Source organism: Octopus bimaculoides, chromosome 13 (genome assembly GCF_046866305.1).
Source record: "Octopus bimaculoides isolate indiv1 chromosome 13, ASM4686630v1, whole genome shotgun sequence".
NCBI lineage: Eukaryota > Metazoa > Mollusca > Cephalopoda > Octopoda > Octopodidae > Octopus > Octopus bimaculoides.
The window spans coordinates 65,000,396-65,013,222 of NC_142940.1; positions in this window are offsets into that span (position 1 = coordinate 65,000,396).

Consider the following 12,827-nt stretch of genomic DNA (forward strand, 5'->3'; position numbering starts at 1 on the left):
CGTAGAAGCAGAGAGGAGTGCAATTATTCTAAGTACCAGTTCAATTTCTGTTTGTTTTGTGTGGGGGATCATTTCAAAGAGAATAAATTTGTGGCTTGAATCATAAATAGCGGATGTGTTTTACTATGTTTATTTGTTTGTATTCTGCACATGGTGTTGCGTTGTCTTTCAATCAATTCGAAATGTGTTTTTTTATATATATATTTTCATCTCCAGTTTTTAGTCTCATTTAATTTTCCCACGACACATCAAAACCTCTCATTTACTACGTATCTATGTGTGATCAGAAGCTGACGGAAACCTATCGGAAATTGTGAAATACTTTGTCAACAACAAAAAAATCTCCAATTTATGGTCTATTCTCGCTTAACACGTCAACAAAATATATTCGCAAATATTTGTATACATAAACTATGAGAACAAGAACATTATTCAATATATTAATGTTAATCATTATATATCAAACACATTCATTGTAAGCCCCACGAATACTTAACTCACATTTGGGGAATAAATGTAATCTTTTAATATCACTTTCACATTTTGGCACAAGGCAAGCAATTTTAGGGAGTATTTCGATTACATTTACCCCAGTGCATAACTGGTACTTATTCAATCGACCCCGAAAAGAATGACCAGGCCTCGGCAGAATTCGAACTTAGAACGCAAAGTTGTATGTATGTATGTATTTTAGGAAGTTGATTGTTATGGCTGGTCAGAGAGTGTCCATTGCTTTCGCAACTATGAAGCGCTTAGTAGTGAAAGCTGAGCGCTTTATATATATATATATACATACACACACACACACACACACACACACACACACACACACACACACACACACACACACACAAATATGTATGTGTGTGTGGGTGTGTATGTATGTATGTAGGTAGGTACGTACGTACGTATGTACGTAAGTGGGTAGGTATTCATAATCCCGGCTAATACAACCCTTTTTCGTGGATGTTGTTCACAATGAAAGAGTCCAGATTTGTAATCATAGCATTAGAAACGCATTTACTCAACAAGAAATTGTTTGTTTTGAAATTGCTTAAAGACTTCTGGGGTCGTCGTGCCTGCCTTTCATACCGACTTTATGTATTCCTATGATGATGGTTTTAATTTCTAACAGTATTATATTCTTACGAGGGCGCGCGCATACACTCATACATAAACGCACTTCAATATATTTCATAATCGTAGCTAAGTTTTCTAATATCTAAATTGATATTAGTACTTCAGATTCACGTTGTGCCATTCACAAAAACAAACCTATATACGTCTGTACATATTTATGTATGAATTTTATGTTTGTATATATATGTATACATGCATATATATGTATATAAATATATTTCTAAATGTATGTATGAATGTGTATGTGTGTTTGTGTATGTTCGTGTGTGCTCAAGTTTCCATGTCAAATTCCCAAGATTCTGTATCTGTTCGAAAATACAATATAATGTGTAAACTAAACTGATATAGAAACATATACAACAATAAATACAACAGTCATATCATAACAGATGTCTCATAAACAAAGTTTAACAGCCAGCAATGTTGATTTAAGTGAATTAAATGGGTATTCAAATAATTATCAACATTCTCATCACGCCAGTATAATTCCCAATACAATGACAAGGCAAATTACGAAAATTCTAATGTCGGAAATTTCCGCCATTTTCCCATCATGTTGATAGAACGTCTAATACTTATTCAGCCATTACTTTTATGCTTTAGCGAAATCCGACTAATATTTCTAAAAGTATTATCACAAGCTATTAGTGTTTTGCTATTTTACTAGAGAGTAATGCTAGTCAATACCAAACATCACTACAATTGCTACTTTACTGGCTAAAATATAACCCAAATGGAAAGGCAATGTAAAGTAAGAAGATAAATATATTTTCTGTTTGGATCATTTAGCTGAAAATTATTACAAGACATCAAAGAACAATAAATAAATATATAACGGAATGTCTAAAGTAGATTTACAGCTGTTTCAGAATAAAAAGAAATGTGATAAATATATCTTTATGTGTTGTAGAACATTTATGTGAAGTCAATCATTACAATACAGGGGTTTAGAGGGACAGAATTATCGTCTGCTTAAATGTAGCTTAATCCCTCAGACTTCTCTTTCTTTTTCTCTCCCCCCTCTCTCTCTCTCTCCTCTCACTCTCACTCTCGCTAGTCTCTTTCTCTTTCTCTCAGAACAATTTGTCTCTTTAACTCAGCAACCGGGTTCTCTTGAGAGACAATGGAGAATATGTATATCAAAGAATTGTTTTTCCATAACTTTAAAGCAATATTTTAAAGTATTGTTAAAAAAAACAAAAGAAACCTTAAACGGTTTTTTAAAGAAACCTTGGTGTACCCAGGGAATTAATAAAAGGAAACATACTTGGCTTGAGGAATCAATAATGGGTTATTTCTTTATCTATAAACAAAACCTGCTTAATGAAGTGAGATATGTTAATATAGCTGAAGTGAAATAGAAAGTTCGATGCTAGGCTCTAGGCAAACATAATGTGATATACAATATCGATTGCTAATATCGGCATCATATTGTAATGATATTTACTTTTAACAGTTTTACATTCTGAACTTCAACGCCACCTCAAGCAAAGTTCACCCTTATTCTACCGAAATCGAAAGGAATGCTAATTACTGGTGTCGATTATATCGGTTCTCTCATCTTCCCTCATATTTGTGGCTTTGTGTCATCGGTGGAAAAAGCTATCGCAGAGAAAGTATTTTGTCTACCAGGTTGATGCGACACAGCATTTAGCTAGTCGGTAAAACTTCAAGCTTTTAAACCAATGGAAGTGGTATTATATCATGAGTGTAATTGTTGAAGAGAATGTGACCCTGAGGATGTATTTATAACATAGCTTAGATGATTTTTTTTCAAAGACAATTTGAGAGTTGGGTGCAACAAATGCGTAAATGCATCAGATGGGCTCTATGCTGAGTTGTACGACTGTATAGAGACAAAGTTAGTCTACCAACATGCACAATTTGAATGGTATCTGTCATTTGATTAAAAGTTACGCCCTCTTGTACCTATCTTTCGGTATAACCCTTGTAACATCGCATATATTCCAGCGCTCTACTATCAGCACCGTGTTGGATTAAAACTTCTATTGAGGTGAATAAATAATGAGTAGCAGGCTGTTGGAAGTAACCCAAGCGGATCAATAAGCACGAATTCATATGATTCAGGAAGGCAGTGGTGTACTGAATAACCTATGCGAAACAATCTAAATGAATTATAACATGCCTTTTATTTGGAGAAAGCAAACAAAATCGTTGCGTTAGGTGTTAGCAAGTTTCAGATCAAAGAATAGACGATTTCAAGAAATAGCGAAATAACTTCACAGAAAATTGAATTTTTATGCAAGAAGGCAGAATTACTAGCAGTGGAGGGGATAACTACGGGCATATCTTTATCTCTTAGACATAATCAGCGAAGCATCCTCTATTCCAACCTACTTTGATCATTAGCCAGAATGTTTTATAAGTAGGAAAATAGTTCTAAAGAATTCTTGTTAGATATCTATGGAAGGTTATTCTAGCTACAAATAGCAGCTAAAGCATCTTCAAATAATGTTCCTGCTGAAGGAAGGGCATATTTGATAATATATTTCTATATACTACTAAAAACCGAGTTATTCTGGCCGAGACCCCTTTGTACGGCGATACACAACAAAAACATAAAGCACGAAACGAAAAGCTTCCTTTTTGAAAGGAAATCAGCTTCACAACTTCCCATTTCCGGAAACTTTGAAATTAAGAAATAAACATTAAAGATCCTAGCAAACTGATGATGACCACTAGGCCCGTAAAGATTCCTGTGTGTGTTTTTTATTTAGGAATGTATAAATGTGGGTATATAAAATAGCTTACGCATTTATAGTGCAAATGTTCACATTTATAACTGCGTATATATCTGCATATATGTAAGTACATTGTAGACGCAAAATGTGCTAAGAGTTGCATAGCATTAGATACTAGGTTCAATCCCCTAGAATGAATTTATACATATACATGTGCAGATCTATGTCAAGGAGTGTATCCAATCTGCTCGTCTCTAAACGAAGAGTCGCTCTAATTATATCCTAAGAAACAACTTTTTTATTTTCTTCGCATTTTTCATAATGATACAACTTTATGTTTCCTATGATGTTATCCTGCTTCCAATCACTCCAACATTCCATTCAGTTAGGAGCTTCCCTCGGAATTTTAGAAAACTTATCAGTGCTTGGCCATTTTCCACTCAAAACTGCGTAAATAATCTCCCTGTGTTTGAATTTCGTAGTTTCTAATATAGTTTGTTTCTTCACAATTTCATTTTCTAGGAAAACTTTTTCTGTAATCATTTCTTTTTCTTGGAAATCCCTTTCACCATACGAAGGAAGACCCCTTCACATTCTTACAGTGAGGAAGGTATTCTAGTTGCATGCTATATGTCGATGCCAATGCACCAACTGGCCGTTTCCCTTCGGTATGAGAAAAGTGTTAGGAGATACGAAGAGAGAATCTGGACGGCGCAACTGAAGCTGATTATCTGCAAAATAATTGAGAAAGAAAGAAGGAGAGAGAGAGAGAGAGAGAGAGAGAGAGAGAGAGAGAGAGAGAGAGAGAGAGAGAGAGAGAGAGAGAGACAAACAGTGACAGAGGTCGACAGAGAATGAGAGTCAAAGAGAGAACATTGGAATGAAATTCCGTAAACTAAGAACATCGGATAAAAATATCACGAAAGGAAACGAGTATGACGAGTAAATCGAACAGATATTGACAAAAACCTGTTGAAGCAAGGAGACAATATCAGAGATGAAAGGCTGCTGTTGTTAAACGAAATCATAATAAGCAGTTTTCCGATATATCTTAATCTGCTGCTGTGTGGTGGATTAACAAAAATTAAAAAGAAATAAGGGAATTTTTTTTAAAGTTTTAAGTGTGTGATAAGAAGATTGTTTACCAATCACATGGTTCCACGTTCAGTCCCCGTACATAACACACATTGGGAAAGTGTCTTCCATTATAGCCCCAGGTTGACCAATGTTTGTGAGAGGATTTGGTAGACGGAAGCTGAAAGACGTCCGTCGTGTATATGTAAATTTGCATGTATCTGTGTGTGTGTGTGTGTGTTTCACCACCGCGTGATCAACAGTGTTGATGTGTTTACGTCCCTGTAACCAATCGGTTCGAAAAGACAGACCTATAGAATAAGAACCAGGCTTAAAAACTAAAACTCTTGAAAGCAGTGTCCCAGCAAGGCCGGAGTTCAATGACTAATAGAACTAAGACGATAATAATCTCTATAAATGTGGGTTGGGTGACTACTCAGTCATACTTTGTATCATATACAGAAAGGGGTAGCTAAAGTAACAGAGTGATACAGACATTCGACATAAGAAGTAAAGGATGAATGCACGTAGGAGGTTTGGTAGTAGAGGGGCATAGCTTTCTGAAAAATTCACATTACTTAAAAAGGATTAAGAGCAGGTATGTATGGAGTAGATAGCGATTGTCCTGATAACATTTAGAAAAATATCAACACATATTTTTTGAAAATATACAAATGAGAATTTCGATTGATTTAATTTGACTTTATAATAATAAATATTTTTCCTTAGAAAATTAGAATACATTTCATCGCTTTGTATAATCATGAGGGAATTTGATAAGAGTTAAATTATAATTATTGCATGCATGTCATATTTCTTCGCATTGCCCTTGGCGGTAAACGTCACCCGTAATATAACAGGTAATGCTCTCGTCATCCGTTACTCGTTGCTCGTCATATGACGGGTAGCATTCAAGTCCTGCTCGTTATTAGAATAACACTGGTATTTTAATGAGTATAGCATCTCTGAGAAGGAGAGAATTTTATAGCGAATCAATGCTAAAATAGGTAGCTCTAAACGGAGTACATGCAACAATCAATCAGATACTGCGTGAAAAGACTTGATGCAGTAAGCATGGAGAGATAAAATTCGCTGCAAATCGAATCCCTTTCATGGTTTCATTTCCCAGTTGTGTCAATATTTCTCAATTTAATTAGGGCACTAATGCTCTTAAAGAACAACTCGAAACACATAGTCACAAATCCCCTGCCAAATAAATCGAAATGTTTGCTTCTATATAACAAAGCAATGATATCTATGCTGAATACTGTTGGTTTGTATTAAATTCTTATTTCCGCAACTTATCATTGTATTACACGTATATATGAGGTTACAAAGATATATTCTCAAGACGAGAAAACCAAATCAGATGGATTCTTTCTAACTGATTAATTGTAATATTTTTTCCTTGAATCGCAGAATTCTTCTTGTTCCTTATCTCAAGGGAATCATTTCTGCAGTTCAATAGAATAGTCTCTCATTTTAGCATCGTATATAGTTGTATTTCTCTTTCATTTATTTATCATAATCCTTGACCCGATCCTGAGTATATGAAAGAAACAAGACCTCAAGAAAATCCGCTGGATTACACAGTGTGTGTTGCTAGGGTGAAAGATCTAAAAGAAAATCAGGTTAAAAGAAATTATTCTAAAGCCATTGCCATAATGGTGTAAATATAATAGCAGAATCGAATACGCTGCTCTTTTCTCTTCAATTCACATTAAAAGTGAGTCCGTCATATGAAGAGAATTTTAACTCTCATTCATTATACATGTTAAGAAGTAATGTATATCCTGCATGAAAGAGGTCAGATATTGATAACATTATAGAGATAATAATACCTTATGAAGAAATCCTATAAAAGGAAACTATCCATCACATAATAAGTGTTTCCATGAAAAATTCAAAAATGTGGCTCCAAGAAAATCCTGTATAAACGGAAGTTTAAAACATTCGAATAAACTATATTGTTTGACAAAATAGTTAATATGAGTAGCTTGGTTGTTTTGTATTCAACACTTGCGTCGTTTTTCGTTGGTAATCATTGCATTGTGAGAAGTTTGTGGTAGTAAAGCTAAATTTCAGGTTTCGAGACCGTGCAGTGCTACAGTTTCTTGACGCCAAAATATCTTTTTTTACTTCCTCTTGCAATAACATTCGATTCCTGGTGCGCGCATGCATACACACGCGTACGCGCACACGTACATACACACATACAAACACTTGCACGTACGCGCAGAAATGCGTACGAATATAATGTATATATATACATATACATACACACACATATATATGCATAAATATCTATACAGACACACACACTCACATATATATATATATAAACACACACAGATATGTGTGTGTGTGTGTGTGTGTGTGAGTGAGTAAGTGTAAGTGTGTGTGAGTGAGTGTGTACGTAATTACTATTTGACTCGGGTATTAACTCTGGAGTTCTCCACGTTTAACTCTTTACGATAATCAGACGCGACAGTAATCTGGAGAGTGTTTTATTAAACACATCTCAAAAAATTCATGTAAATCCGTAGAAATTTCACAAATAGATCAGTTTACAATTGTTTCATGAGATTTTCAATCTCTTCAGCACATCAGAATTCCTTCCCACATTTTTTAACAGGAATTTTGACTCAATTCTGACGATTATGTGAATCTACTGGAGATTTTAGTCAATCTCTGGCTGAAGAGGGTTGCTGCTGGAAGGACATACGTGTAGCAGTATGATTTCGTTTCTTACCGTTCCTTCGAAAAGAATTGGAAGTGGTTGTTGGAGAACTTCTACGACTTCAAAGCCATTTTTTAGGCCTCCTTATTCCTCCGATTGTAATCTCATGGATCATTGTCTGGGGTGCGGCTGAGAAAGACAGAACCTGCGCTGCCTGCAGCACCAAGGCCGAGTTGATGACCAGAATCAACGGCGTGTTCGGCGACTTCCCAGGAACACATCATGGACAGTATACGCAAATCTTGGAGCTGCCTTAAGGCCTTAGTAGAAGCTGAAGGCGGCTACTTTGAATTCACTGTTATTTCTCAGTCACAAACCAGGTGATAGTTTTTGATTTTTTGAAATACTTTTATTTTCGGATGGAATATTTTGTTTTCTTTCCCTCTTACGCAAACTGTCAAATTTGGCTGAAACATTTCTCTCTCCCCCCCTCTCTCTCTCTCTCCCCCCTCTCTCTCTCTCTATCTATCTATCTATCTATCTATCTATCTATCTATCTATCTATCTACCTCTCGCTTTATGATTATGTATATTTCTCCGAAACAAAAACAGCAACTACACTCCATATAAACACCACTAATACCACTACTACTGCTAATTTTAATTAGTCGCAAGAACGTTGGCTAGAATGAACGAAAGAGACAGAGAAATAGTGACAAAGATAGAGGGAGCAATTTATGCCATTCTTCCTTAATTTTAAATATACACAGAGCTTTCTGTGTTTTTTTTTTCTTCTTATAAAAATCAATCGCGAACTAAACGTTCAATTTCAATACAATTTTTAATAGTTGCTTGTTTCATTGTTTTTGTAACGAAAACAATAATTAGGCCATGTTGATGGTGAAACTCAATGCCGAGTGACTGGTTGTTTAAACTATGCAACATGTATTGCCGCTCCCTGATAGTGTAGCTGCACTCTGTACGACCTTCATACAAGCCTCATTACTTCTCTATTATTTAATGTCTCGCTGACAACTGCTTTATACACTCCCAGATGCCTCATACTTTATGTATCCAACATCACCATAAACCTCTAATGGAGCATTAAACCTCAATAGATTCCCCGATTTACACACTTTTAAGTCAATTCCGAAACTTTCTCTCGCATGAGGAATATTGCTTCAGTTTATATGGTCGCTTCCTACTAATAGTTCATTACTTCAACAGTTTTATTATTCTTCACAATCAGATAATATATTGGACGATGATTTCTTCGTTGAGAGAGATACTATATGCATCAGAAGAATTTCCCATTTGTGTGTAACGGAGGAAGTGTGTAGAGAAACAACTATACCCCCGAGAGGTGATTAAAAGGCAATTCATAGAAGCGAATAACTTCATCTTTCACATACATAACACTTAAGAAAATAATTTACACATATTAAGATTTTAGGGTTTTCAAAGAGTTCTTTTATATATTCTAACAACAAATAAGTATAGAGAAAAAGTATTAGCTAACCTGCAAAATTACTCAATAGAATGGCTAATTTCATTCAGCTATATTTGACATATTGTTTATAATGTGATGTCAACATGCAATTTTCAACTGTCATCTTTTCTTTTGCAATGTGTCACATGATAATTTCTTTGCACTTTCGCTTGGCAAGCTTTCAAATGGTTTCGGTCTAAATCTGTATTCTAAAATGTCTTAAGGAACAGAAAAAGCATCTATCGCATAAACTGTTATTGCTCTTGCTATTTATTATTATTGTTATTATTATTATTATTATAATAATTATTATTATTATTATTATTATTATTATTATTATTATTATTATTATTATTATTATTATTATTATTATTATTATTATTATTATTATTATATAAGGTCGTGAGCTGGCAGAATCATTAGCAAGCCGAGGAAAATGTTTAGCGTCATTTCGTCTGTCCTTACGATCTGAGTTCAATTTCCGCCGAGATGGACTTTGCTTTCATCCTTTTGGGGTCGAGAAATGAAGTACCAGTCAAGTACTGGGATCGATGGGGAGGTGCCTTGTTTGACTGCATGGACAGTTTATTGACATCTACTAAACTACCCATACGAGCGAGTGTGCGCGGGTGCGTCCGAAGGACCGAATGTTGGACGTAACTCTATCTGCGTATTGACACACCTAACGTTTTCCTTTATTGTATATTCTAATCTACTTCTTATTTTTCTGCATAATTACTCCCTGTTTGTATCTATAAGTTTGCAATGTGTGTGTGCGTGCGTGTGTGTGTGCGTGTGTGTGTTTGTGTGTGTGTGTGTGTGTGTGTGTGTGTGTGTGTGTGTGTGTGTGTGTGTGCAGGTATCTAATCTAAATATCATTTGGCATTTAGATCCTTATTTTAACTGATGGGGTAAATTTTTGTTGTCGTGTTCATGATTTTTCCCGAATTGATTTGACGTTACGTCACTTCGTTAGTTAATGAACCAATACTGAAAAGACCCAATGCCATGAATCGAATATGAGAGCCGAGTTTTGATACTAGTTATCATGAGTAGGTAATGAATAGTAATATCTATTAAATCACTACGTTGATATTAGGTTCTTTCTAACTTCATAATGAAACATTGCAACAATTTCATGTAATAACATGTATACAGTTGAAAAACTTTTCTCTTCCTAATCTAATCACACGATACTAAAAACATATACCTTGCCATCCTAAATTCTGATGAATCATAAATGCCATTTAATCATAAATATCTTTACATAGTAAATACCATTAAGTTAAAAATATTACAACATAAAGAGCACGATGTCAGAATCTGTATTGCATCATACGCAATATTGCACCATCGATGACAATAGATTATGGATACCATTCTATCATTGACACCATCATAAAATTATTTTCCTAAAATTGGTTACATGATAAATTCAGGTAATATAATAACGACTATGTAAATCTATTTTACATTGAAATAAACACGTTACAAATAACATTACATCAAGAGTGCTAATTTATCCTTATATTTCATATTTTAGGCATCATATTTCAGGTTGTTTTGTATGCTTTTAACATTACGCTCGATACAGCGCTGTCGATAATATTCAATGATTCCACATTCAGAGGCCCTGTTTCCCCTGTATTTAGGGATCAGTGTGTAACAAGTGTTTCATTTGCGTCGCCAGAATATGAATAAAATTCCTTTTCAACCACCGCATACTGCAAGTTGTCGGAGCGGTGAATATTATACACATACGTTATAAAGAGACAGAGAAAGAGAGAGAAAAGCAGACAGACAGACACACAGACCGATAGTCAGACAAACATACAGAACAGACACAATGTCATTTAGTAACATAATGTATCAGGTATATCAATGTGCTATGGTTGGCTTAACACGTAAAATTCCGACTTAAAACAGCGACCAAATCAAAAAATGTGTTGCTGTAGTAGACAAGCAGTGAATGAATTTCGGTGGTTCATCATTGAGCGGGTACATATATATTAGAGAAAACGAATGAACAGAAAAACAATGGGAATCAATTTAGAGTATGGAATTTATAATTCAAACATAATTGTGGTGTTGTTATTGGAGTAGAAGGAATCATACACATATGGGAGCAAGAAGGTGTGAGGATAGACCCTTACAGCTGTTTCTAGAATAGCTGTGCATGTGGTGGACTTCTCAGTGAACATATATTTTAATACATATATATACATATATATATATACATTTATATATGTATACATGCATATACATATATATATATATATATATATATATATATATATATATATATATACATATATATGCATACATATATATGTAATATGTATATATACATAAATATGTATCATAAATATGTATAATATATATATATATATATATATATATATATATATATATATATGTATATATATGCATATGTATGTATAAATAACACACACACACACACACACACACACACACACACACACACACACACACACACACACACACACACACACACACACATATATATATATATATATATATATATATATATATATATATATATATATATATATATATATATATATATATATATGTATATATATACATAACACCACTGGATTATGATATTTATCTCTAAAATATGAAATACGTTCCCTCAAGCATTCACCACAAATTCATGTTCAATTGCAGACATATTGTTTTATTATAGTTTAGCTAAATAATTGAGTTTACATGACAGAAACGAAAATCATAGTTTGGAAAGACTATTCTACTGGAAGATGAAGACACCTGAATAGTTGTTATTTAAGAGATCAGGTTATCGTAGAAAATTCAACATAGTCGATAAAGCTATTAGAAATAACATTTATATTCCCTGAAGATGACATTCTACTTTTCAAGTAAAAAGTACGAGACAGTGGATAAATACATTCTGAAGTAAACTACGACTGGAAACAAGGTACAGGATTTACCAGTTATATAACTATAGCAGGAATACAAATGCACATCTGTCCAGAGCGAAAGAGTTCTGACGATCCGATCCAAATACTTGCAACAGAATGGATTCTGCAAAGGCAATACATGGAGTCGGTAGTGTTGGTAAATTAGGTGACGACTCAAGTCTACACTGAAAGCATTTTAATTACAGGTTTACTTGCTGAAATATGGCAGGTGGCTAAACAAGAATCACGACTATATAAACTGTCTGAATAGCTCGATTAATGAATGAAAGAAAGAAAGAAAGTATCGTTTGTTTAAATGCTGCAGGGAGATATAACATGTATTTTTGTCTCGTGTATACTTATTTCTGAACCTATCTCGTTTCTAAGATGATTAATAACGAATCGAGAACTTATTTCACTTACGAATTTGGCACTTGCATATTTAATGAATTGGTCACGAATGTAATTATTTCTAATGATCTCTACATGAAATATAACTACACAAGTTTGAAAGATGATGAGTATGAAATAATATTGGAAGACAGTAAATATTATTTGTTGGGCCAATAATAGACTTGGTAGTAGTTTAAAATCGCAGTATATTAGTCCTCTAGTAACAAGTGAACTAGTGCCCGTTTGACTTGCGAAGAATTCAAAGGGGCATAGTCTTTATGGGATCGTATGTGTCTATGACTTAGTCATGTGTGTCTATGACTTAGTCCTGTGTGTCTATGACTCTGTGCTATTTTCATGACACTTTCCTTGCGATTCTGCTTCTCGTCTTACTAAAAACGCCGACT